Raw genomic sequence first — 26,455 nt, forward strand, 5'->3', positions numbered from 1 at the left:
GAGCAAGAAAGCGGAGGGAGGGAGTCTCCGAAAGACTGATGTGTACAATGTGATTTTGAGGAATGAAAAGACAGAATTCAAGTTATATGCGCAGTAATATGGGATGTCATATTACAATATGTTCCAGTGTCTTTTTGAATATCTGTCATTTTACATTATTCATGCCTCTATGTCTTGCTTCAATAACCAAATATGCTGTGCTGTTACTGGTACACTGTCTTGGTGTTCAGAGCCGCTTGTTCTGCCTTGGGCCCCATATGATTCCTTTTACATTCTAAACAATGAGCTTGGATGTTTAAAGTGAGGATTAAACCCAAGAGCCGTGTATACATAGATATAGCTGCCCAAATGGGGCCTTAAATAGGGAATTGAGTTGTTTATAACACACAATGGGCAAATAAGAAGACCTGACCCGAATCAAGCTGCTTACCATAAAACTTGTTGTTAAGCATCACAGCCAAACCACCAGTGCAAAGTACCTCGCTAATGTAGTTTTAATTAGGAGAATTGGCTTGAGTCAGAACATTGTAATCCATCAACCAAGTCTACACAGGCAGAAGAAAAATATGGCTCATCAAATTAGCCAGGATAATTAAGATTTTGTTTGTCAGAGGGTTTAAAGATGGGCGGTCTGAGTTCTGACAGCTGGATTAACCTCCCATGGGATCTATCTGTTTTCTGGTAGTGCGTCACAAAGGAACATATGGATTTAGGGGATTCTTGCCTATTGTTACATCATGCAAGGCGCTTGTATGCAAGATGCTATCTGGGATGCACGCACTGCTTATTGGCTGAAAATGTGAACTATATTTTTAATGAGTTTTTTTACTGTTTGTTTCTTTGTAACCCATCACACAGCCTTCACTTAGTAAGGAGTGAAGGCTGTGTGAGTGTAAACTTAGCCTAATCCATTTAGCACTGCCAGTGGAAAAACCTCCACACTAAATCTTTCCTACTGACACAGGGCCAATGCACTTATTCTTTTGTTTTTTCACCCATTGTTCTTCTATTCACTCTTTGTTGTGGAAGCGTACAGAACAGCACACATGAACTTTCATTCTTTCTCACCTACACTTATGGTTTTTTTTAAGTTGAAAAATATGTTGATCACTCTCTCAGTCTCTTTCTCTGTCTTTCTGTGTTCACCGTCCCTTGAAAGCTGACAGGCGAGACTAAAGAACATAACTAATTCACAGAGATTCCCTTCATATTGTACAGACTGTTCCTGTTTCTTAGTCTGACAGTATCATTGACCTGACCTTTTGACAGTATTTGTACTTGGCGCATTTGGGCGCATTTATTTCCCGTTTATTTCAGCAAGCGAATGTGTAGGCGAAGTCTTTACTGGTACAGAATGTCCTGTTCGTTTATTTTTGAAGGATCTTTTATCAAATCAGAGAGACGTGACGATGTGTCCGTAACAGCGCTGATCATTGTTCTGCTGATCGGATCCATGGGGGAGGATCAGCTGATTTTATTTGGCCCAATTGCCAGTGACCCCTCTTAAACTCTCTCTGTTTTTACATTCCCTCTATCTGTCTTTCCATTTCCTCCGTCTCTGAGAGACAGACAACAGTAAATGGAGCATAAGTTCCCAGATGCTTATCTTTCCTGACCAGCATTTTGCTCGGTGTATGTCTGAACGACTGCATATGTGTGTGTGTGTGTGTGTGTGTGTGTGTGTGTGTGTGTGTATGTGTGTTTGTATGTGCCGGTGTGAGCAAGTGCATGTACATATGTATGTGCATGTGTATGTGTTTGTATTTCTTGTTTGTGGAAAAAACGCAGGTGAAATACAAGGGGCTACTTGGCTTGTTTGGGGTCCTGAATGGAAAGCTGCTTGAAAGAGGAAAGGGGGTAAGGGAGGGGGGAGCTGGGGGGGTTGAGGGGGTGGGGGGGGGCGCTGTGTGTACCTCAAGCAAACAGACCAGATAAGATCAGAGTGGAGGGAACGCAGCTGGAAGCCTTCCTGAGTTGACCCCTTTCTCCGCCTCTCTCACATTCCTCCGAACCCCTCGCTCCCCTCTTTCTCCCCGTCTCCTCTGCCCCCCCCCCCCACACACACACACACACATACACGCACACACATGCACACGCACACACACACACACACACACACACACACACACACACACACACACACACACACACACACACTATTTTACCTTTTGACATCTATTTCCTGCTTCAACCCATCTTTCCACTCTCCACTTCCTCTTTTGATTCCATCGTTCCATCTATCTATTTTTTAAACATTATCCTGATATTTGGAATTTCCCTCATGTTTCTCCTTCTGTGCGGCATCCTCCCTCCTGTACTCCGCTTTACTGCCTCTTTCCCCCTTTTCTCCATCTTCCTTCTCCTCCTCCTCCTCCCTTCCCAGCAGGACCCCAGTAAAGTGGGGTCAGCCTTTAGCATGTAATGCCGTGTCTTTCCTCTGTTTCTTCCTTGCTCTTTGACCATGTTCATTAATACTAGCCTCTCTAAACCGACCGATCGCCTTTCATGTTTTCCCCTGGGCCATGTCCTAGACATGACAGTAGACCTAACATTTCAAAGCAAGACCTCCGCGTTGGGGCCGGTGTGTGTTTTTTTTGTGCATCTGTGTGTCTATGTGTTTAATAGGATAAAGACAAAGCAAAAATAGTGCTAAGCAGCTGCGCTTGTTGTCTTTGGCGACCTAATTCAATATCATCTAGTTAAGCCATTAAGGGTAATGGCATTCGTTAGGAGCAGGAGGCAATTGAATGCCTTTGTTCTGCTGCAAACATTCTGCTTCACAGTGAAATGAAAAACAGAGAAAGCGTGAGGAAGATGAGGACGAGAAAAGTGAAGAGAGGGAGAAAAGGAGAAATATGAGAAACTGTAGCCATCTGTGATGTCTTGGAATGATTGTCATGTATATTTAGCTCTGTGGGCATGGCGACACAAAGACAGCTGCTGTTGCCAGCTCAGTCCTATTTTAGCCCTGTGTTGGTCCCCCCGTCACTGACCAGACCCATATCTGTAAATAGTCTGCGTTGTTGACAGACTGTTCAGACAGATCACACTCTGCAGAACCCAGATACCCAGATCCAGATATTAAAAAGACCCAGGGATTAGGAATCTAATAACCCAAACTCACTGAGCCGAATCTCAGGTTCACTTTTAGATATTTATTGCAGGACACATCGGCATCACCACTGTTGTTTGTTCAGCTTCCCCTATCCCCTAATAATCCCCAGCCCATAACTTCCCAACCTCTTGACCTTTTAGCAACAGCAGAGCCTCATAATCTCTCCTCCAGTCAGCCTTCCACCCTAAACAAGCCCTACTTAGTGGGTCCAGACCAGGATGCCAGATGCAAGTGGATTCCCCCCCAGCACCCCCATCCAACCCCACCAACCCCAGTCCACCCCACCCCACCTCAGACGTCCCTGGGGACTGGAGCTCCATCAGCACTCTGGTGCTCTACTGGAGGTGGAGGGGGGGGAGTGTGGTTAGGGGAGTGAAGAGAAGATCTACCCCTTATTACTACCCCTTAGTAGGGATGGGACGATATGCTAATCTCATGATAAAATTTCGATATATCTTCCCATCCCTACTCGGCAGGGAGCAACTCAAAAGTCCATGCAGAGGGAATGGATGAGGGCTATACCTCAGGGGGCAGTGGATGAAGAAGCGAGGGAGCTGTTGAGGGGTCCAGGACAGGCCCGCTCTGTCAGTCCAAGGGGTCCAAGAGCAGTGGGGGTCAGATAGCCCTGCACAAAAAAAAGGGGATCAGATAACCTGGTCAGCGCTAATGGACCAGAGACTTTCCGTCTGTCAGTTTGTCAGTCTTCCAGTCTGTTGGTCTGTTTGCGGGCCTGCCAACTGTCAATCATCAGCCCAGTCACGGCATCAGTTACTCAGTCACACACACACACACATACACACAGCACTGGCCCCTCAGACCAGCGTCAGACCCCAGGCGCTGATTCCAGACTCGACTGCGGTTGATGTTGAAGTTGGAGATGGAGCTGAATCTAGTTAGTCTGAATCTGACTGTGTTTGGATCCTTATAGCCCAGGACACAAAGAGACCCCAAGACCCCGAGGAGGACGTCTAACCTGGTTACAGAGAGTAAACAAATATGTCTCAACACAGGGGCCAGTATAAACAGGTATATGGATACGCACACACAGACAAAGATTGCGTGCCAACACATACATACGTACAGTAGATACACATGTGTGTGCGTGCGTAGCCATGTAGCCATATGTGCATGTGCGCACAGATAGACACACACACAGATTTGGATGCAACTCAGCAAACCCATGTGGACTTTGACTGTATTCCAGCATGTCCAGCACACACACACACACACACACACACACACACACACACACACATACACACACACACACACACAGACACACATACACACACACACACATACAATGAACAGAGAGCATTAAGCAACCAGCTAAAGGAGGCGTAGAAAGGAATAGGAAAAAGAATGGAGTCTTTCCTGATCCCATCTTTCCTCTTCTCCCCTGAGGGCCACAGAATGAGACTATTGTTGTCTGTCCTCTCTCTCCTCATTCCAGCCATCCATTTATCCCTCTCCCTCTCCCTCTCCCTTTTCATCCTACACAACTGTACTCTTCACATAGTTTGGATACCCTATATGATTGACATCGAGTGTGGGGGGGGGGAAAGCCTACTTCCTCTGTAGGAGAACCACACCATGCTCCTCTCTCCTGCTGGTTGTGATTGTAATTGTGGTATTGGGTTCTTCAGAGTTGTGTACCATGGTGTCACATTTGCGCTATGTGGTGTGGTATTGTGGTGACGTGGAAGGGGGCAGGGGGGCAGACAAGCCCTTTTAGTGTGAATTTAGAGTGTCTTTAGTGTAAGTAAAATATTTTTTCCATTCACGTTGCTTTCAAACACACACACACTGCCATATACAGACACACTTACACACACTGACCGTTCCTGTCTCCCATTAGATGTTTTCTGCAAGTGGAGCCCATGTGTGCAGCGCTGCCACTACCTATGCCGATGGATGCACGCCCCCACACACACTGCAGCCAGCACTAGGAAAGCATCAGGCTGTAACATGCGCTCTGACCAACAGAGCCTGCATCTGGCTGTCCTAATCAACAGCAGAGCCTCCTCCAAAGAGCGAGACTGAGAGATGTTTTACTGGGGATATGCATCTTAAAAAGTCTAGAAAGTCTCAAATGAAATTAACGCTAAGTTTCATTTGGAGGCAAATATGAAAGTAGAGAGATTGACAGATTCTTTTTATTTGGGGACATCTAGTCAAAGCAGAGGTGCAAAGTAAGGCAAACAAATTAAGGCAAATGTCATGAATTGTGTAGTTTGACCAAATGATGTTAATGGGACTGGCAGCGGTGTTGGTTTTATTTTCTCATGTTTCATTACATCACAGCACTTACAGTTCACAGTAAGTTTGATCCACATGTGCATCAACTCTTAGGCAAATACAGAACAGGGTTAATACAATATGCCAAACATCTTTTGTTTTGATTGCATCTGCTTTCTTAAACTGGACATCATGCCCATAAACAATTAGGTGTCCCTTTTCTTATGCTGCCCATTTATGGTTTTAGAAAGTGCATCAACTATCTTCAATCAGAAACAGATTTGGAAGATTTTTGGTTTTTTATTTTGACGGTTAAATTGGTCTTAAATTGTATTCCATGTAGCATTAAAAGCTTGAACATTCTTAAATTTGGCTTTCTGAAACTTGCAGATATCCTGTTTTATGAGTCAGAATCCTGCTTCAACCCCAGTTGGTGCCTCATCCACCAAAACTTTGTTTGGCTGGTGAGGCAGAGCATCACTCAGACAAAACCACCACTGTCACTTTCAATCGACAGGACCTCGGTGGTCATTTGATTGGTGCGCTGGTCTTTTGGGCTGTGATTCAGTCAAGATGTTTCCACTGTGGAGGACTGTAACAGTATAATGCCATAATGAGGAGGCCAGCACTTTATTTCACTCCACACACACACACACCTGCAAACCAGTCCAGTACAGGGCTGGGATTCTCATTACTTGAATTGGAGCTCTTTCTGTTGTTTCTGTTCCTGTGTCACTGTTCTCCTGCTCTCTGTTCACCGCTCTGTTTCATGCTCTTCATCTCTCATCAGTCATGACTGTCTCCATGTTCAAGTCTGTTTTGTTCTGTTTCTGTTGTTTCGTTTGGTCTCTTCTCTTCTCTTCTCTTCTCTTCACTTCTCTTCTCTTCTCTTCTCTTCTCTTCTCTTCTCTTCTCTTCTCTTCTCTTCTCTTCTCTTCTCTTCTCTGCTGGTAAACCGAGGAGGAATTCCATATGTTAAGGCCATCACGCTGCCCCTGTGTTGGAGGGATGTGGGGGATAAAAGGGGGACAGTAAAAACCTCAGACCACTGTAGAACATGATCCTCCATGCACCGTTAACCATCAGCTGACCTGAGTTGATCTCTACCTCCACCCCTCCCACCCCTCCTCCTCTTTTCCCTCCCTCCTATTCCTATTCTTTCCCCCCCCCCCAAGCTCACACTCCTTCTCTCACTCTTGTTCTCACTCTCTCGACCCCTCCCAGTCTTTCTCACTCACTTCACACATTCTCCAGCCCGTCATCACCTTTAATTGTTCTTTCTCTCTCCATCCTCCTCCACCGATGGCCTCTTTTTTTCTCTCTGTCTATATACCAGACCTTGGTCAAACAGTATTTGCAAATAATTTTTTTTAACCTGCTTCTTCTACCAGATGTCTAATCTTTGTGGCACTGTAATGTGATATTGTATTGTCCTGCGCTCAAAGCAGGTTAAACCAAATGTTTAGAATGATTGGAGACAGTTTTGACCCAGGCCGCTATTTACAGAGTTGATCTTTTCCACTCATTTACCCATCCACTAACCCAGGCTGACCTTCACTTCTTTGGAAGCATCTCTTTTTCCACTTATTTCCTCCACGGCTGTCACTCTCTTGCTCCCTACGTCCATGTGTCGTGGAGTATCTGGTGTCCGCAAATCCACAGAACATGGGCTCTCTCTCCCCCATATAGCCCTAGTATGTCATCAGAGACACGCGTGTGGGCCTATTAGCATGCTAAGTAGCCCTCTTCAAATTCCTCTGATTGTTTTTAATGAAGCCACTTGCTGTAGGGATCAGAGCAGCAGGGTTAAATTTAGGCTTTCATTAACCTCCCCGTGTCTCGGTTTCCTGCTATTGTCAGACAGCAGCCGCAAGTGTGGGGGACAGTTGAGACAGCAGGGGCTTTAACGGTGTGTGTGTGTGTGTGTGTGTGTGTGTGTGTGTGTGTGTGTGTGTGTGTGTGTGTGCGTGTGTCTGTAAAGCTAGCGCCCTGCTGATCAAGACCGGAGATGAGCAGAGGGATCATCGCCTCAGTTAAGAGGCAGATAGCATGGTAATAGATGCGTAGATGGATAGAGTGGCAGAGGTATTGATGGATAGATGATGGAGTGATAGACAGATGGAGGTGTGATGAAATGAACGCACCTGGTCCAGAGAGGGATCAGGGGGTCGCGACCCCTGACAGGTGTGGAGGATGGATGCCATTGCCGTGGCGTACATGGGGACTGATGAAGACGGAGTTACACACACTCAGGGGGGGAAGGAGCTGCAGGAGCAGATCACACATCAACACATCACCAATCCTGGTGTGTGTGTGTGTGTGTGTGTGTGTGTGGCATGTGTGCTCCCACTTCCAAGATCCCATATCAATGCCTTCTTGCAGGCCAATAAAAAGTGTTTTCTGAAGACGTCTTTCAAATCGGGTTTTGAACTTCTCCCCCTAATTTCTTGTCAAGACAGATTTTTCTCAGCAAGCCAGTGCCCCATCCAGCCAACAAATCACTCAGCGAATCTAATTTCCCCAGTGTTTGCTCACGTCCATATTCGGTATATTTGACTTATGTTAATGAGAGCTTCTCCTGCCAAAGTAGAATAAGATAAATATACTTTCGATTTAGGCATAAAGCGATCACTTTCCTGTCAGTGCTGGATTGACTCGAGGGCCCATGCTGCCTGTGGGCCTGTTTTGTACTGCTGCAGTAAATCTATGTGTACTGATCTGAGAGTTGGCTGAACAATCTTTGAATGAACAAAAATTGGCTCAGTTTGGTTACTAAATATGAAAACTATTTGGCTCACTTAAAGCTGTAATTGTTGAAGTTATGAAATTTGAAATTTATCAAACAAATTTCAGCTCAAATTTATTGTAGCTGACAGTGTTAGTCATTGCTAAAGACATGCTCCAAATTAATAAATTGCTAAAATATGATAACATACAGATAAAGGGAGTGTAATCGTCAATAATGACACAATAATAGAAAGCACATAGTCACAGGACAGCATTTGACTGCAATAGAGAGGAGCCAAGGCAATATTGGCTGAGATCATGCACAAGATGACCTTCGACCCCTCACACTGATACTTCTGCCAAGATATCTGTTTGGCACTTCTCACTCCACCTTTGCTATCTTTTACATCACAGCAATAAATGTCAGAGAGAGAGAGCGAGAGAGAGAGAGACCCGAAAGACACACTCATCCTCCTCACTCATTGATAAAACACGCACATAAACCCCCATCCCATCCCTAGAGAATGTTCAATGAAGTGCTGCATAAATACGATGACAGTGTAAGAACCACAATGGGATTCTCATGCGGTTTACTGCTAATTAGAATGAATGAGAGGGAGGGAGAGAGAGAGGGAAAGAAGGAGGGATGAAGATGAAATGCGTAAAATTGGGTGTTGTCTGATTGGTGTCTAATGAGTTTGAGTGGAGCATCGGCGGGTGGCGGTTTGGTTAGTGGTGGTTTAAGTTTGGTTGTGGGCATTCGTGTGTGCGTGTGTGTGTGTGTGTGTGTGTGTGTGTGTGTGTGTGTGTGTGTGGTGCGGGGGGTCTGGAAGATCTTCGCTGATGGAGGCCAGGATGCCAGGCACCATCGGGAATGTTGGGAATGTTGTGTGCCCTTTCACAATGACCTGTGTTTGTGTGTGTATGTGTGTGTGTGTGTGTGTGTGTGTGTGAGCGAGTGAACGAGCGAGAGATAAATGAGAAAAGTAAGGGAGGTGAGCGGCCTTGAAGAGTGGATAAGGTCTCCTGCATAAACACAGCGACCCCCGTATCGATGCTCTGTACCGCTACTAACAGCCGAGCTAAATGGACTAATACATTTTCCATGCCTGCCATTGCAAATAGACTCTCATTATATGAGAGCTTGTTTCATTTAAAAGGCATGTAACCTCTTACGCTCGGGGTTTAACGCGGAACTATTTCTAGTTTTCATTAAAATTCTCACTCTATATTTGGTCGTTTTTCTGCAAGCTTTCGAATTAAAAAATATCTCGGGAAATCAAGATCAGATTTGGACGCTGAATTTGCGGTATGATGTTTGGAGGGACCAGATGTTTTAGGGCTAATTAAATCCAATATTTATTTCTTTGACATTTTTGGTTTTGTCTACAACAACTTCACAGCAGCAAAAAAGCAATAGACATTAAGTGGAAGTAGACAGCTTCAATGCCAAATACTAACACTGTTATTTGTGCTTTTTAATCTCTCAGGGAGCTGCGTTGTGGTCATTTGTCCACATGATAAGTCTATCTGCTATTTATGCACTCTCCGTAGAGAATCCGGGCCTTGTGTTTAGCATCCGTCAAGCTCTTATCGCATCTGTTGGGGGTAAGACTTCCTGATCGATCGGCTGGGCCGGCTAACTTGACGCACCCAATTTGTTAAACAGAAAACTCAGTAAAAGACGATTGTACTCTCAAAACCGAGGCACAGATATGTTTTTTTTCTCCAGCCAGAGATGAAAAAGTGTTTGTTGTGGAGCGTAGATCACTCTGGGGAACACAGAGTGTCCTGCACCAGAAGAGCGAAGGCCATGTTCGGGGGAGTGTGGAATGCTTTGGCCTGTTCTCGTCCCTCTGGTCCGGTGATGCTGGTGTCAGGTTGACTGACATTCTCCTTGTCCCCTCCCTGCCCCGCCACGGGTAAAAACACACAACACAAGTCAGCCTCGTCCAGCATTGGCATCAGCCTGTCCACAGTTATTGTCTCACCAACTCCTTGTCCGCCCTAATCCCTTTGCACACACACACACCAGATGTCAGAGGGGTAAGATGGGAAGGACACAGTCACCTTTGTGTATGGGACTTTTTCAGACCAATGGATAAACAGGCAGACAGTCAGGCAGCCGGCCAGACAGACAAGGGACTGGGGTTCGGCCAAGACACTTAAAACAAAGCCCACCGGAAGGAGCTTGGCATAGTTTACGCATACTATTATAGTAAGCTTACACAAAGCGTATGCAAAAACGTATTCGAATGAGAACATAGCTTAAACTTGCATGCTTATGCGCGCGCACACACACAGACACACACACAGACACACACACAAACACAGGCTATTCTTGTCCGACCAGTCATCTGAAAAGTGTTGAGCTGGTTATGTTTCACTGAGGAGGGCCGTGGAGGATTTGGAGGGCAGATTGCGAAGCTGGATAACCTTTCAGGCAGTTCAATGTCACTGTCATTGTTGTTGGCTCTGAGCGGCGCTGTGCTGCTGCCTGCATAGCTGCTAATAAAGTTCAACCTCCCCATAGTGGGAATAATTGTTCTGGTTAGAAGGAATGTGGGTCGAGCCTGTGTGTGGCCAGGCATGGTCTGCCTGTCTGTGTCTAAACGCTGATTCCCCCGCAGGGAGGTTTGCTTTGCCTTGCCTCAGCGCCGTCCCTGGAGGCTGCTGCGTAGGAGAATTCACAATCCAGAGCTTTTGTCAAGGATTCAGTTTCAGCGACTTTTCAAAATGGAAAAGTGGAGGCGATTAACATCAGCCAAGTATAGATTGTAGGAGGGAAAGAGAAAGGAGAAAGAAAGACACTAATGGATAGCGAGCGAGTGAGTGAGTAGAGGCAATGGAGAGGTTAAATGTAGACTTATTGTGTCATAGAAAGCAACAGTTGACACTCAGAAAAACTGATTCTGCAAATAACTAGCATGCTGACAAGCTGAATACCAGCATCACTGCATGTTTGAACGGCACGACAGCGGACTCTGTCTCTGCTGTCGTTGTTTAGACACACAGCCAATGGAAAAACCATTGAATTACCGGCCAGTGCGGTTTGTAGTTCCAAACTTTATAAAGTCCTATGTCAACACTTCCCCCCTTTTCCCAAATTCCACTGGAAAGCCTCAGGAATCCTCCCCACTGTATCCCCCATTGCCTCTGACAGAATTGTCTCATTGTGAAAACCAGTACAGTCAAGGCTGTTTGGACCCCACTTTCTATAGCAGGCAGTTGTGGTCGATCGGATAAAGAGAGTCAAGGGAGACGAGACTCCTCTACTTTTTTATGTCGACTATATGATATCAATAGGTTTTGTCATTCTTTCTGGGTGCAAAAAGGGACCAGATGTGGATTTTAGCGGACTGATTTCATTGTGTTTTGTATTACCTAACAGACCTATGCAGAGTAATGGACTAAAGGTTGTAGTGCAGAGCTGTGCTCTTTGTGTAGCAATGCCAAGGAAATCCCAAAGCGTTAACTCTGTGTGGCCTGGCATGGTGCAGTGCAGTAATGTGTGGAGAGTGTGTATGGCGTGCAGCCTCTCTCCGATGCCTATCACTATGATTAGAAATGTCATTAGTTCCAGCGCTGCCAGCTCCAGCAGAGCCTGAAAAAACATGTTTGTCTATGGACACACATATGTACACACACGCACACACACACACACAGGAGAACCCTCTTAATTTCCAGGTCTATTCAAGCCTGAAAATGTCTGTTTCCCAGTTACCTTCCCCAGCACACACACACACACACACACACACACACACACACACACACACACACACGCGCACACACACACACACACACACACACACACACACACACACATAAACATTTGAATAGCTTATCACTCTCACTCTCTGTCCCTCTGTCTTTGTTGTGTTTGTGTCTGTGTTTGTGTGTGTAGTCTTGTCCCAGTTGCTGTGCGTGGGTGTGTGCGTGGGTGTGTGTGTGGGTGTGTGTTTGTGTGTGTCTGTTTGTCTTTGCCATATGTTTACCATTCATAAAGGGTCAATAGAGGATTTAGGAAATGCTCATTCACAGAGGACCCGATCTCCGAGTAGCAAACAGCGTTTACATTTCTCCGGCTTAATGAATACGAGCACGGTTGTGTACCGCGTGTCGCGGTTGCCAGGTTGGCCCTGTGTACTTTTCGCAGGATGACCAGATGTTTGTGTGTAAACAGTTCTTCACCCCCAGATGGGAAATCAAAGGGAATCTCCCAGTGGCCGAAAAGGAAAACGTGTCCTTCGATGTTTTTAATAGATGATTTATGGATTCAGATTGCGTATGACATCTCATTTGGCTTTGAGGATCTTCCCACGCCTGGAGCCAGACCGCTGCATTAGTGCATCTTGTAAACAGTAATAAATGGATTATTATTTTTCCACGTGTGTTGATCTCAATAATATCCCATGTAATTGTTTCGGATCACATTTGAGAGCCTGGTTGTTTGCGTACAATGGTCTCATTCTCTCAAGGTTGACTCGCCATATTTTTGCATTTAAGGGATTTCTCTATTTTTCTTTTTTTATCGTGGTTGCAGGAGTCTCTGTGTCCTCAGACTGTCTTGTCTCTGTGTGTGTAGTGGAATGTGTTTGAAGCGCTGGTAGGAGGATGCTGCCCTCTGCCCCGCTCTCTCCGGCATGCTGTCTGAAGTGTGCTGGCCTTGCCCTCCTGTGCCCCCCCCCACCCCCTCCCTACACCCTCTGTCTCTTGCTGCCCCACACCTCCCCTCCTGCCCTATTGCTCTCGGGACGTCTGTGCGCTCAACCCTTACCCCCCTAACTTCCATAATGCCTCTCTCCCTCTTACCCCCATCCCTCTCCCCTCTCCCCTCTAACCTCACCCCTTTCCCTCTCTCCTCCATCTTCACCAGCTGTCTATCTTGTTCAGTCTATGCTCTATAGATGTCCCGTGATTGGCAGGCCTCATGGGGACATCACCCCCAACCCCGCCCCCCCCAACCCCATACATGATTGACATGGGGCGAGGCAGACGGCCCTTTGCCTTCTTGCACCCCTTCCAGCCCCAAAGACCCTCAGCCTTCGTGTCATGGCCCCCTGATCTCGAGCTTGATGCCGGGGAGAGGAATGTGTCCAACCCCCTTGTGGTGGGACTGAGGGCTGGAGGTCCACTCTGTGATGACATGACATGAACAATCACACACACACACACACACATACTTATGTTTTTTGGGGGGAGGAAACAGCAATATTATGGTGTGAGGACAGATGGCTGCCATTTCTCATCATCTTCTCAATAACATGACCTCACATCTGGCCTGGGGGCATGGCCATAGGGCAAGGTGTGCCGTGTGTGTGTGTGGTGTGTGTTTGTGTGTGGTGTGTGAGGAGAGAGAAAGACAGATTGCATGTATGCATGTGCGTATGTGCTCATGCATGTGTGTGTGTGCAGAGGGCAGAGGCTGGATTCCTGCAGTGCAGTTGATAGGATGTCCTTATTAGATTAGTGGAACACAAACGGAGGGCCGTCTTGAAAATGCTGATTAATAGAAACATTGTGTGGATTATGTGGCCTCTTGATGATCAATTAATGTTAAAGCTTGGGTATCAATCTTCGTCTAGTGCTTTCCAGACGCACAAGGTCTCCCACGCGATGTGACGAATGCGGTATCATCTATTAATCTGACTGATCGCTCCTCCATCTTCATTCGCCTGTCTGTGCGCACGGCTGTGTGTTGAGTTATAATTGGGCTGTGATGTTGAGCCAGTAGATCGCTGATGACCTTTGGGCCTCGTCTGCGTGAGAGTTCAATACCAAGAATGGAAACATCACTCCTCTGCCGGGCCACACAAACTGCCACATACGCAAACACACAGCGAGCCAGGCAGCAGCGTGACTTGACACAGCATAGGACTAGATGCTTTGAATTTGCTTTGAATTATTCGATTGAGAAATGCAAGTTGCATCACTCTGTGACCAATGTTGTGGTCATCTACAGATATCATTCAAACTTGTTTGACAGAGAAAATGAGACCCTCCCCACTATACAAACCCCCCCCCCCCCCCCCCCCCCCCCACACACACACACACACACAAACACACACACACACACACATTCTCCCACTCATCATTCCAGATGTCCCTCTTGCAAGAAACCCTTTAAGGGAGCGTGAGAGTAGCGATGGGCAACACCCAGGTTGCTCTACTCTGACAGAGTGAAATGTATACGCTTTTAATCTCTCTTACATAAGCACATTAGCAGGGAAAGGCTCATGTGTGGGTAGTTTATAGAGAAGATGCACTTATGGTCTGGCTGACAGCTGGTCTGACGGCATCTTGGTCATTTGTTGCTCCACTGACCACTTCTGTCGGACTTACCAAACTCCAACAGCTCTCCCTCCCCCTATTTGCTAAAGGAGAGAGATTCTCTGTTACATATACTGTATATAAGAAGTGTAATTTAGGCATGGAAGCAGGCGAAGTTCTACATTGTCCTTTGTCCATTCCCCTGATGATTCTTGATTCCCACACTACGGCCTTTGCCCGGCAGACAGAAGGACGACAACCCCCCGGCGCTGACGGATGAATCTCACACTGAGTGCAACTTTGATATCTTCCTCTCCTCTTCCATCCCTTCACTCCATCTTGGTTTTCCCCAGAGACAGGCCGGGCCAGGCCAGGGCCAGTCCAGGGCCAGGCCGGGCCAAGCCGGTCAGTGTAGGACAAGCCGGGCTTCCTGGTGGGTGATAAGTGACGGAGCGGGGGCCTGAGTGGTCAGGGTCCGCGGGGAACAACCCTTGAGAGGCCCTGAGGGGTCAAAGGCCATGTCAGAGGTCATGTGTGAGGAAGATGAAGAGAGCCTGGGTCAAGCTCCTCGAGGTACCACAACACAGATGGTGAAGAGGGGTAATAAGAGATGGAGCTGGTGTCGTGGTGCAGGTCTAGGCATGGGAACTACTTCTACAGAGATATTCTAAGCGTGTGTGTGTGTATAGGCATATGTAAGAGACACCTTTAAACCAGCGCTCCCACGCTATTGAAGCACTCCTCTAGCTCAAACACCCCACTCAAAGCATAATAATCAAAGAGGAAAGCCGTCCTCCATAGCAATTACCAAGTTTGTTTTCTGAGTTCCCATTTGAAGCAGCTAACACGCTGCCCATTAATCTTTCATGGAGTTAGAGGGAAAAAATCCACAGTACTAGACTGACAGATGCACATATTTGGTCGAATTGTATATTTACAATGAAACTCACACTACCGGTGTGATTAGCTCGCATTGTAATTTGTGTCATATACGCTTCTCTGTTATGTTGTGAGCTTCCCTTAATGTGGACTTAATTTGGGGCTGCAATGGATGGCAGGTGTGACTAATTAGGGTGTGTGTGTGTTTATGTATCTATGTAAGCGCGAGTGTGTGTGTGTGTGTGTGTGAGTGCAGGAGAAAGAGGGGACATAAACTAGAGATGAGAGAGAAAATTAGTTTTTGGGATTTGTCTGTGTGTGTATGTATATTTGCATCCATGAGTGATCGTGCAGGCCCTTCTCAGTGTGTATTTGCAGAGGATCATGGGGCCAACTGGGAGCAGTGTTGTGGGCTGACCCCTGGCTGAGGTCCCGTGAGCCGCGGGCCCCTTGAGGCCAGCCGCCGAAATGGGTCCCTGCTCTCTCAGTGGGTGCTCTCTGTTACAGCCTCCTGTTGGCCCACATCAACTCTGTTAGCTGGAATAATGAGCGTTTTAAAAGGCATTATAAAAGTGTTATTATCAAAGAGATAAAATCTGAGTTGAGTTAAACTCAGGAAGCGGCACAAAACAAGGGAGCATAAATGTTTTCATAGTCTCTTAGTCACATCATCAAACTTGTGTGTGTGTGTGTCTCTTTCTCTCTCTCTCTCTCTCTCTCTCTCTCTCTCTCTCTCTCAGCATGATAGGCTAATTACCTCCTGTCCCGGCTCCTCTGCGTAATAAAAATCAAATCTCTCTCCAGACGAGCATTTCCTGTTTGGCAGGAAGTGCTGAGTGGACATCAGAGATAAGGTCTATTTGCATAAAGATGGCAGAGGGAAGAGAGTATAATTATTTGCAGGGGAGAATGAGGCCAGGTCAGAGTTGGGGCTTGTTTCTACTCCAGGGCAAGCTCCTTGTCCTGATGGCGGTTCAGTTATCTTTATGCCGATCCTTTAATTCAGTTACCGTATTTGATGTTCCCTTATCACAGAAGACGGCCTGAGGACAGTTCCCATGCACTTGACAGAGCATGAGAATCATTATGGAGTCCAAATGTGCTGATTTATTGAGATGCTATCACGCATGTACCCGATGTTCCTTAGATGTGATAGAGGGGAGAATTTACCGCAGAATGTATTTGGGACTTTGTTTTCAGTTAGTTTGGAGATCTGAGACACAAAGGCTAAGTTGGAGAAATCTGGGGGTATTTTGATTCGGTTAGCTGGTAAGTAGTCTCATGACCTTGACGGGCTGTTATCACCTTCCCCCCAGAAGCATTCCTACAAACCAGCCCCCCGCTCCCAGGTCCGTCTCTCCCCCGCAACCGCCGCACCAGCCAGCCGCCAGCCGACCATCCATTTATTATCGAGGGCTCACCTTCCAAAGACTGGCCGGCTTTCAAAGGCCGACTTTGCTTGCGTATGATAATGCGGAGCTGCGGTTATTGTGTCAGATGAGACGTGTTTTGGGGGATTCGGAGATGTCTGTGCGCGATAAGGCAGGCTTGGAACGCCTCGCTTTCTGCTGAAGAGTGAGGTCGTACCTGGAATGAAGCTGACAGCATTTGGTCTGTGTTTGTGGGTCAGTTAATGAGAAGTGTGTTGTGGTGTGGGGAGGGGGGGGGGGGGTGTCTTGTGTGTCACTTAAAACAGTATTATGCTCTTATTGGAACCTTGTGTCTCAGTTTCATTTTCAGCATTCTTTCCCTCAACGTTTTATCTCCATCAGCGAAATTCCAGATGCCTAGTGCTCCCAGTGTATATTACTTTCTTTTTTCTTTTTTTTTTTTTGACGCATTTCTGTATGTCCACGGCCAATTTAGAAGAAAGCGCGGCCCGAGCGACTTGCCTTGCCCTGTCATCCAGTGGCACTGCACAAGTGAAAACACATTGAGGGTTAATTTAGCAGTGGGGTCAGAGAGTGGCTCTGGCTTTCCTCAACCAGCCTTTTGAAACACAGGAGCCTGAATGTGTTGAGGGCAGATCATCCCAGCTTATGACTATATAGTTCTATAGTTATGGGGACTTTTTTATACAACTTTGTTGAATACGCAATCCTGATTGGCCAATAAACGCATTCTGAGGTCTGCTATTTCTGCATAACAGACTGTTTCACATCTGATCATATCACTCTGCAGTCAAGAAGTCCTGTTGTTTTTGTCGATTTCTAATCAAATTAACTAGTGACACCTGGTGCCAAAAAAGACGTTACTCCTTGGTTGCTGTAGATAAAAAGGAAGATTTTTCCCATGTTACTTCTAATTTATTCCGAGAGCACAAAACCTTTCATTGATGTTTAGACGATGGCTGGATTTGTTTATGTTGCTATGGTTACAGTAGAGCACAGTTAGCCATGCATGCTAGCTACAGATGTTTTTATTGTTCTGCAGTCCTGCTGAACTGTTTTTTGGTAGAAACTTGTAAATATATCATATTTACATTCTGTCCTTTCTTATCCCCTGGGCTCTGTGGCTCCTTCAGTCCAGTGAATCTACTGTAGACAAACAGTGTCACAGCTCTTATCGAGGGATGCCAGTCAGGCCCCAGGCCCCTCGCCGGAATGTGTGTACTGGATGCTGGCGGGTCAAAGGTCAGGGATTACTGTAGTAGTTTATCACATAAGGCCAGGGTCAGTGCTGATAGCACCCAGCACCATGATAGATCACTGAGCCTTAAACTTGCCTATAGCTTCACCACAAAGCCATCGTTTACCCAGCCACAGCATCACATGCCACTGACTTCAGGAACAGAAGTGACCTGATTGGTCGAGAGAGACGGCTGGCAAGGGTTACTTCCTCAGTGGTCGTCCTAGCTTACATTGTTGTTGTGGGAATGATGGGAATGAATCTTTAAACTGTGTACAGATCCTGTTCATGCTAATTTAAACACATGGGATATTATAAATGTTTGTGTCTGCTCTGTTTTTAGTGGCAGCTTTGCATTATACAATCTTACCTAACAGGCATATTTGAGTTCCTGCGCGCACGCATACACACACGGACACAAACACTCGGCGGGCTTTCTGCAGTGCATCCCTGTTGAGTCAGCCGGTATTTCTGCCGTTGCGTGCATTCACACCTGTCAGAGTTTATGGAAATAAGGTGCGGGTGAGGATGAAAGAGATGGAAGAAAGAAAGTTTTCCTGTCTGTGGAGGCTGACTTGTATAACTGTTTGTTTCCAGGAGGAGCTCCAAACTATGGCCAGGTGGACGTTTGACCACCAACAATGTCAAACTCGTTCTCATAATCTCTCTCATCTCTCCCGCATCATGTCGGACCACTGGCTACAGCTCACCGCATACAGAAGATCCAAATTACCACATATTGTGATATAAACAGACAGATTTTTGTTAAGGAGTCCACCACCACTTTGTAAAATAAAACTGAAGCTACTTGCGATTTTGAAATTTAAGTAGTTCATGTTGCAATTTTATTTATTTTTTTATTAATTGTGCAGCGCTACAGTAGATGCAAATTTTCCTTATTAATTTCACTACAGATAGGAAGTTGTAATGGATTTTAAGGTGTTTTTAACTATCATATAATCAGTAAACTGACTATAAATACTTAAATATAAATATTTACAGCAGTGGCCATATATTAATACACACATAATGCACACACTCACACCTGGAGAGCTGCCCGGTACATAAACATTGGCCTGTTCTATCGGCCAATGGGCGGCTCACGCTGGGCTTAAGTTACTCAAGGCCACTTCCATTGTAGCTGTTGAGTTTTGGGGGGAGAATGCCTCTCATTCACTTCCCCATCCCATATTTTTCCAGCCAGTCCAGAGATCAGCGACCTTCTGCTCACAGGCCCAGCTAACCTTTAGGCGATTACCACCCTCGGTAATTACGGACTAATCAATCATGTTTATTGCCTGGCGTGGAACAAAAAGCCCTACTGATGTCCATTAGTTCGATATTTGTCAGACTGATTTGGAGGTATGACTCCCACAGTCTGGTCATGGTTAGTGCTGGGAAAACAGCACACTTGAAAACCCATACCCTCTTCCACAGCCACCTCCTTTGTCCCTTTTTAATGTTGAATATTCCTAAAAAACAGCACATGGTTCCAGTTTTAGAGCGGCATCTCTCAGTCTTGTTTTACTCTGTGGTTTATTCCTCCAAGCCGACAGAAGGGATGACACGTACCATATCCTCCTACTGGGGGGTTTCAGCTCTACGTTGTTGTATGACGGTGTGGGAGGGTAATGTGAGCGCATCTGTTGTGTATCCAGATTAGATGAGGGGAGATGAGATAAAGTTTGTTAGTAATCTAATGTCATGCTACTTACTGAGGCAGGTGGAGGCAATGTCCTTGTATTCATGACATCAGAATCGACTCATGGAGGAGTGGAAAAGAGGACAGCCCTCCCTTCTCTCAATTTACTTGTCCCCTCTTCTTTATATCAATATTTCTTGACCTTTTCCTTCTTTCCACTTTGTCACATTTTCAATTCCCCCTCCTTTTCTCTCTCTCTTCTCTTCTCTTTTCCCCTCCGCTGTCATCTTTTTACCTCTCTTTCCTTTCTTTCCTCAGCTACTCTCTCCTGTCATCTAAGTATATCCCTCATTGGGATTCTAGTCATTTGATTTGTGAAATTTACAGAATTTATGAATCATGGCCAGTGCATCACTGTGAAAACAGAACCAGATATAGCCTGAAACCAGATCCGCCTCTCCCCCACGATAATCCTGTGCAGCTCCACCAGAACAGATCACACCCCTGTGGAGCGGGTCCCAGCAGCTCTGTGGTGCCTGTGTCCCAGCGCTGTGCAGCTGACGGAGGTGCAAAGGTCCATCTGGTGGGCTCGCTGATGAGGTCCATGTTACTGCCTCAGTCTAGATGTCTGTTAATGAAACTTCAGCACCGCAGCCCACTGTGAGCCAGCTTGCATCCAGCTAGAATCTGGGATCTAGTCCAAGCCTTTCATTGTTTTTCCCCCCATCCATGTTTTTGTGACTGTCATGAAATTGGTGTGTGTGTTGTTTGTCTGTGTGTGTGAGTGTGTGCGCTTGTGTGCTCGCTCAGCATGCAAGCTGTCTGTGTGAATCTTATTGGTGAGACTCAGTGTCTCAGTAACATGCTGAAATGGGATGTAAATTTATGAATAGTTTGCGTTGAATAGCTGGCAGTACACTGAGAGGAGAGACTGTTTTTGTTTTAGTTGGAGCGACACACTGACCCCCGTCCCACTCCCCCAGCCTCAGCCCCCACCATGACTTTCACATATGCACTGTGATCCACGTTTTGTTGGTTACTGTTATCATTAATAACATACTATAACGCGTTTCAGTGGGGAGGATGCTAGACTACATGGGTCATGTTTGATATTTCTATCTGAGGAGCTTTTACAGGGCTACAGTACAGAGCTGAAGCTGTGAGTCAGTAAAGGCATACCAGTCCAAAGCAGGACTTATCTGTGAAAGAATTAAAAAAAATAATTACTTTGGAATCTAGAGCTAGAACTTTTGGCTTCCCAATCCCTTCTGGTATAAAGGGCTCTGATACGGGGTTATGGAGGTTATTAACTAGCCCGGTGTCTCACGGTGATGACTTCATCACAGGAAGACAAAGGAGGGGTAAGTCTCGGGGCTCGAGAGGCGTTTGAGGGCTCCTGGGGGGCTGAGCTGCACTTTCAGAGAACATCCACTTGTTTGATAAGCAGGGTCTTATAGTCTTCCTGCCCCCTGCCGTCTCATCCCTATCCATTTGATCTGACGTCATCTGCCACACACACACACACACACACACACACACACACACACACACACACAACCTTAACTCACGCTGTCTTGCTGATTGGATGTGAATCTAGGCTTATTGTTATCTGGATGCTCATTTCCTGCTTCTCACACCTCACTGCACTGCCCTCAAACACACACACACACACACACACACACACACGTACGGCAAGCCCGGGGGTCAGAGGGAGGGAGATTAAGAAGCTGGTCATAGAGGTTAAAGATCACCAAGTCCCTGCCTCCCAGTGATTCTGGGTGATTTAGGGTCAGCATGGTGTGCGATTGTGTGCGTTCTGGTGTATGTGCGTGTGTGTGCGTTGCGTGTTCAAGGTGGACAAAGCGGGGTGTGTGTGTGTGCATGTCCGTGCAGCTGCGAGAGGACCAGGGCGTGCTGATGAGGTCTTAATCAGAGCGCTTACAGCTGGGGCCAAAAGGTCACAGGGTGACGCTGGGTTTTGATTGGGCCCCTGGGAACCCGACAAGAGCCCGAGGGGGTCGAGGCCGGGTGGCAGCTGAGGGCCGCAGCACCATGACACACTTGATTTCTCTCGGTCAGTGCACCCAGCAGGCTATACACACAAACGCGAGCACACACACACACACACACGGTCATCCACCACCACACACAGACAATAGCCAGAGGTTTGTTATTTCAAGGCAGGAACAGCCTACTGTGCGGCTCAACCAGCCATCATCTCCTCTACATGTACTACCTCTAAACCTCTAAACCTCAGGCCGCCTGTGTATTCCCTCGTTCCTTTCCCAGTCTGCAGAGTGCCTCTCTGCTTTGAGCAAAGTCTGAAGGCTTTCAATCAGCGGAAGCCCGCTGCATATGTCATTATGATCGAATGAATAATGAGAGGAATGCTTTATAGAGCTTTTATAGGGAGTCCCTCTCCTCACTCTGCACCGCTTGATCTCATGCCAAGTGTCTGGAGACAAAGATGACTCAGATGTTTCTACGGAGTTCAGAGTGTTTGTGAAGGAGTGGGGGATCTGTGTATGTGTGTGTGTATGTGTGTGTGTCAGGGTCAGAAATTAAATGGATGTCCATGAAAGTTCATAAAATGCCTGTGAAATTGCAATAGAGGGGGCAAAAAATGCTCCCAAGAATTAGGAGAACCCTTTTTTGCATTTATCCTGTTCACATTTTATTTTTCCTTGAGTTTTCAAATATTCGAGCGTTAATGCGACTGCTGTCCCCCGTGGGCCACTGTGGTGATTCATGACTCAGGGATTCTTTCCAGTGTGTTCTGGGCAACAGAATTGGAGCGGTTTTTGATCAGAAAACAATTGTGTACGCAGCCTGCAGCAGTAGAAAATGTTGGCACCACGCAGCTAGCAGTAGAAGTGTGCTGACCCCGCACAAACCGCTGCATGAACAAAATATAAAACAACCAATATGGTAAAAAACCCAACAATCCAGGAGTAGATGATGGACTGGTTGGGGACAGAGAGGCACCATCCTCTTCTGTAAGGCCTGCTGCCAGTTTCCAGCAGTGGGAAAGAAGTTACAGCAATTGAGGTACAAATTGTATGTTTATTTGCCAGTATGCAATGCAAAACTATAATAAGTTGCCCCCCAAAAAGGACCAAAATGCCCCGAAAAATCAGATCAACTGGGCAGAAAATGCCCTTTGGTATGTTTCTATGCTTTTCTGCCTCTGTGCTGTTTGGCATCTATCACTAGAGACATAGTTTGGTAAATTGTGGTCACATTTATACTTCCAGCGAACATCCTGTTGTGTTCAGTACAAAATGAGCTATCCCTTGGAAGAATACCGTTGTACAGGGCTATTGGTCTTGTCTGTCTTCAAAGCAGTTGTCCCTCTCTTTCAACTAAGCTTTTAATGGTCAGAGAAGATAACTATAATGTGAAATATGAAAGAAGTAGAGGTGAAGTAGAGGTTACTGCAGAACAGTGGTTCTGCAGTGACTGCTTTACCTCTCCCCAGCTCACTTACATGGCAGAGACAGCTGCAGTCAAAGCCAATCAGTTTGCCTGAAGCACAGCGAGGGTGACATCTACTTATATTCCAAACAAACATCTGCCCATATACCCTTCATATAGTGACACGACCAAATCCTATCATATATATCATGTATATTCTTTAATATCAAACGTTAGATCCGCATCACGTTCCTCAGTGATGTCGAACATCTGTCTTGTCTCAGGAGACAGATGCTTTGCGGCGCTCTGACCTTTTCTTAGGATCTCTCAAAAATGGAAACCCTTCTTTTTTTTTGCAAGCGGCGGCATACTACAGTGTTTATTTTCTGCCCCATGTTTGCGTGTTCTTGTTTATCCAAGCCCGGTCTGAAGTGTTCCTCAAATGGCTCCCCGAAGATAAATAGGCGGCTAATGTCGCAATGGATCAGCGAGCGAGGATGAGCGGAGACGGCTGAGGGATGATGAGACGTCCGCAGGCTTTGCTGGATCGCTGGCCAGGCCGCTCCGGGCTGCCAAGAGAGAGACGGATCCTGCAGTTTGCCGCTGGACTCGGACGCAAACATCTTTTATTACTTTGCTGGACTCAGCTGCAGCTATAGAACAATGAGAGTCGTACATAGGTGCTCCATACTCTCCCCATATTTTCCCATTGCTTGACAGTTAAGATTCCTTCACTCTGTCTCTCTCCTGGTTTCCCCTCTCTCTTTTACAGTTTCTCCTCAGTCGACGCAGATCCTTGTGTGTCTGCTGCAGGAATCTTCCGTCCACTTTCCTCACCGAGGCCCCATAGCTCCAGCGTTAGCGCTCCACATCAAGACAAAACGGCAGTGCTGCTGCAGCGTCATGTCCACATTCTCTAAGCCCTCAGCCGTCCATCTAATGAATGAAGCGTTCTTTTCATTTGGCTGGAGGACTGGAGGAATAGACGGAAGCAAAGATGAACTGAAAGATGAGCTTTGTTGTTATTTTCTACTGTCGTCCCTTGTGGGGTGTTTAGCCACAGTTTGTTTTGATATTCGCGGTCTCTATTGTGTCTTGGGCATTGCTTTGGTTGCTTTGTTATCCTTCTCGTTTGTTTATGGGCTGTGAAACACAAATCAAGAGTTTGGTCACTTTTGGAGAGTGCCAATCATCATTCAGTTGTATGCAGGAATGCTGCTGGCATGTCGTCCCAGTCTGGGGGTGCACACACGTGTTTGTGCTCATGCTCAAAGACGGACAGAGACGCACACACACACACACACACACGCATGTGCGCACACACACACACACACACACACACACACACACACACACACACGTGAGAGGCAAAAGCACTGTAATCGAAGCCAGATTGGTTCATTTCATACTTGACTTGCAAAATCTCTCTCTAGAGAATCCATTGAAGTAATTAGATGCCATGTGAGACGCCACAGTTCCCCTATTGCAACACATTGGGCTGTCTAGAGACGCTGTTTATTGCAATACAGTGAAACATGCTAACTATGATATGGTACAGCGTGTGATATGGAAAATCTTAAGTAGAGTTAGAGTTCATGTCAGTCAAACAGCTGCGTTGGATCAGTCATTGAAGTAAAATCAATGAGTTTGCATGTTATAACACCATTACATTTGTCTTTGAGAATTTTGGCACAGTGTATGTGGTGCAATACAGTCTGTGCGCTCAGTTGTGTGCTTTGGTCTGCTGTGGGTCTGTGTTAAGGCTACATTATGTGGTGGACCATGTAGAGTCTGCTGGTTTGGCCTGCAGGGTGTATCTATGGGGAGATTAGCAGCCTTCCGCTCACTTCGTGGGCTCCGTTTGTTTTGGGACTTAGAATTGTCACAACAGGCCAGCCAACCCCTCTCCAAACAGTGCTTCTTTCAGCCCCAATAACTGGGTGACCCACAAACGGGGCTGGACTGATGGGAAGAGAGAAGAGGAGAGGAAAGGAAGGGCTAGAGGAAAGAAATCGGCACAGACATAGCCGCCCTGATGAGTCATTGAAGAAATGCCATTGGCCGGCAGCGGATGACCTTAGATCAAGATGTGGATTACTATATTAATTGCTGATTAATTGATAATTGATAAATGCTGTGGTGCTGCGTGATGCTGAAACCCTCCTGAGCAAGAGCATGTGTAACCTCTGCTCAGCGCCGAGATGAAAGACAGACCTCCCCTCAGTGTTTTGGTTCTGTATCGATTTTGTTTTTTCAGGAGGCGTAAAAGCCGGCGAAAGATCTCGATCCAGTCAGCTCCATAAAAGGGGGTGATGGAGGAGGCCGGGCGGGGGGACTTCCCTGCCAGGGGTTGCCAGATGTGTGACCTGGCCCATCACTCTCCGATAAGAGCGACAGCTGACTCTCAGCTAGAAGCATATGGCGACCCGCGTCGATGCCTCCAGTCCGCATGGAAAGAGAGGGGGGGGAAATGATAAGTAAGGGAGAAAACAATAAGAGAGAAAGATAGGTGAAATGACAAATAGACAATTCGGAGAGAGAGAGAGCACAGGAAAAAGGGGTCGAGGGAACGAGACGGGCTCTGTTATTCATATGCGGATCTGCACTTCACATGTGCAGTTCTGTTTCATTGAGTGTACCAGAGTGGGCCCTCGAGGCATCCATACCCCCCGCTCACTCAACACGAAACCATCCCCACTTCCATCCCGCTTTCTTTCCAGCCCTTCACTAATCGGCTGTATAATAAAACCAGTGTGCTTCACACAGGCTAATTTTTTCATTCAGTTTCTTTTCCCATTCATTCACACACACCCCCGCCGCCCCCCTCTCCTCTTTCTAATTATCTCAGTAACACTGAGTCAGGCTGTGCAGGTTCACCAATTTGTACGAAGCTTAAAGGGGGACAGGAAAGGCGATAGCGATTTATTAGCCAAGTTTGTATTTTAATAGACTGCAGGCGCTGCGTGACACGGACGTCCGCTCTCATTGGTGGAAAGCTGCTTTTTCTCAGGCTCCGATTGGCCGGCCCAGAGATGCCATCGGTGAGCTAATGGCATGAGTCCGGTATCTCTGCAGTCTGTTCAGCATTAGACCCCCCGTTGTGGAGAGAGCCCGAATGTCCCAGAACAAAAGCAGCAGGAGGAACGGGCCACATGTTGATCCGTGTTGTTTTAGCCCTCTGGGGAGAGGGGAGAGGGGTGATAAGGATCTCTGTGGGGTTTAGCTCAACCCCTATTGTTCAACAGGCCAGTGTGAGTGTGTGAGAGCGACAGAGAGACACAGTGGAGCAGGAATCCACCACTGTGTTGCTCCACTCCATAGGGAGCCAATGGACCTCATGGAAGGACAGATAGATGCATCAGTGTTGCTCCGGTGATGACGTCTGACCTCCAATAGATAAGGTCCGGGTTTAGGAAAGGGTGATATTATTTTGTATGATTGAGTTATAGAATAATGGAGCTTGTCTAGGAAGGAAGGGAGGAAAGAAAGACAGAGGGAAGGGGGAGAGGAAGAAAGGAAAAAAGCAAGAGCAGGAAAAAATG

At 46.6% G+C, this 26,455-nt stretch overlaps 1 protein-coding gene across 1 annotated transcript in view; it reads left to right on the forward strand.

Annotated features, from left to right (window-relative positions):
• LOC139644461 (collagen alpha-1(XXIII) chain) overlaps positions 1-26,455 on the forward strand; it is a 118,478-nt gene that overhangs the window by 12,246 nt on the left and 79,777 nt on the right. The window lies entirely within an intron of this gene.

Source organism: Centroberyx affinis, unplaced genomic scaffold, assembly GCF_046629955.1.
Source record: "Centroberyx affinis isolate AG114_WGS23_722 - 3 ecotype Tasmania unplaced genomic scaffold, CSIRO-AGI_Caff_v1 ptg000743l_1, whole genome shotgun sequence".
Taxonomy (NCBI): Eukaryota; Metazoa; Chordata; class Actinopteri; order Beryciformes; family Berycidae; genus Centroberyx; species Centroberyx affinis.